This window comes from Electrophorus electricus, chromosome 8 (assembly GCF_041902795.1).
Source record: "Electrophorus electricus isolate QZ-2024a chromosome 8, ASM4190279v1, whole genome shotgun sequence".
Lineage (NCBI taxonomy): Eukaryota > Metazoa > Chordata > Actinopteri > Gymnotiformes > Gymnotidae > Electrophorus > Electrophorus electricus.
The window spans coordinates 24,597,501-24,600,000 of record NC_137504.1 but is presented as its reverse complement, the minus strand read 5'-3'; the positions used below and the strand labels follow the sequence as shown (position 1 = coordinate 24,600,000).

Sequence of the window (2,500 nt, the reverse complement as noted above, 5' to 3'; positions counted from 1 at the left end):
TACTACACTATCATTACTACACTACCATCACTACACTATCATTACTACCACACTATCATTACTACCACACTATCAATACTACACTATCATTACCACACTATCATTACTACACTATCATTACTACCACACTACCACACTATCATTACCACACTATCATTACTACACTATCATTACTACACTACCACACTACCATTACTACACTATCATTACTACACTACCACACTACCACACTATCATTACTACACTACCACACTATCATTACTACACTATCATTACTACACTACCACACTACCATTACTACACTACCATCACTACACTATCATTACTACCACACTATCATTACTACACTATCATTACTACACTATCATTACTACCACACTACCACACTATCATTACCACACTATCATTACTACACTATCATTACTACACTATCATTACTACACTACACTACCACACTATCATTACTACACTATCATTACTACACTATCATTACTACACTACACTACCACACACTATCATTACTACACTACACTACCACACTATCATTACTACACTATCATTACTACACTATCATTACTACACTACACTACCACACTATCATTACTACACTATCATTACTACACTATCATTACTACCACACTACCACACTATCATTACCACACTATCATTACTACACTATCATTACTACACTATCATTACTACACTACCACACTACCATTACTACACTATAATTACTACACTACCACACTATCATTACTACACTATCATTACTACACTACCACACTACCACACTATCATTACTACACTATCATTACTACACTACCACACTACCATTACTACACTATCATTACTACACTACACTACCACACTATCATTACTACACTACCACACTATCATTACTACACTATCATTACTACACTACCACACTACCATTACTACACTACCATTACTACACTATCATTACTACCACACTATCATTACTACACTATCATTACTACACTATCATTACTACACTACACTACCACACTATCATTACTACACTACCACACTACCATTACTACACTATAATTACTACACTACCACACTATCATTACTACACTATCATTACTACCACACTACCACACTATCATTACTACACTATCATTACTACACTACCACACTACCACACTATCATTACACTATCATTACTACACTACCACACTACCATTACTACACTATCATTACTACACTACCACACTACCACACTATCATTACTACACTACCACACTATCATTACTACACTATCATTACTACACTACCACACTACCATTACTACACTATCATTACAACACTATCATTACTACACTATCATTACTACCACACTATCATTACCACACTATCATTACTACACTATCATTACTACACTATCATTATTACCACACTACCACACTATAATTACTACACTATCATTACTACACTATCATTACTACCACACTACCACACTATCATTACTAGACTATCATTACTACCACACTACCACACTATCATTACCACACTATCATTACTACACTATCATTACTACACTATCATTACTACCACACTACCACACTATCACTACCACACTATCATTACTACATTATCATTACTATGACACTACCACACTATCATTACCACACTATCATTACTACACTACCATTACCACACTATCATTACTACACTACCATTACCACACTATCATTACTACACTATCACTACTACACTACCACACTATCATTACTACACTATCATTACTACCACACTACCACACTACCATTACCACACTATCATTACTACACTACCATTACCACACTACCATTACTACTCTATCATTACTACACTATCATTAATACACTATCATTACTACACTATCATTAATACACTATCATTACTACACTATCATTACTACACTACCACACTATCATTACTAGACTATCATTACTACCACACTACCACACTATCATTACCACACTATCATTACTACACTATCATTACTACACTACCATTACTACTCTATCACCACTACCACACTACCATTACCACACTATCATTACTACACTACCATTACCACACTATCATTACTACTCTATCACCACTACCACACTACCATGTTTCCAAGTTCGGAGTAGAGAGGTTGACCTGGCTCTCTTGCCGTCCTGTTGTGTTCATGATGACATCACAGTTCAGTAATGATGCTCGATTATGACTCATACTTTAATGAGTTTGAAGGACATAGCTCAAAAACGCCAGCACTCAGTTCATGTAATAGGTTGTCGCATGTAGGCGTGTCCTCAACATAAAATCCTGCCTGGGTCTGAACCAAAGAACAAATCCTGTCTGGGAATGGGCATGAATATTCATTAGTTTTGCCAACTCATCGACTCTGAAAGCCTGCAGATACATTTCTATTACCATAATTGTAGCTATTAAAAGCCTGGAGGAGAGTTGGGAAAAGAGAGAGAGAGAGTGAGGGAGGGGGGCACAA

General features: G+C 36.0%; 1 protein-coding gene across 1 annotated transcript in view; it reads right to left on the bottom strand.

The window, feature by feature from the left end:
* dlg4a (discs, large homolog 4a (Drosophila)) overlaps positions 1-2,500 on the bottom strand; it is a 57,412-nt gene that overhangs the window by 19,827 nt on the left and 35,085 nt on the right. The window lies entirely within an intron of this gene.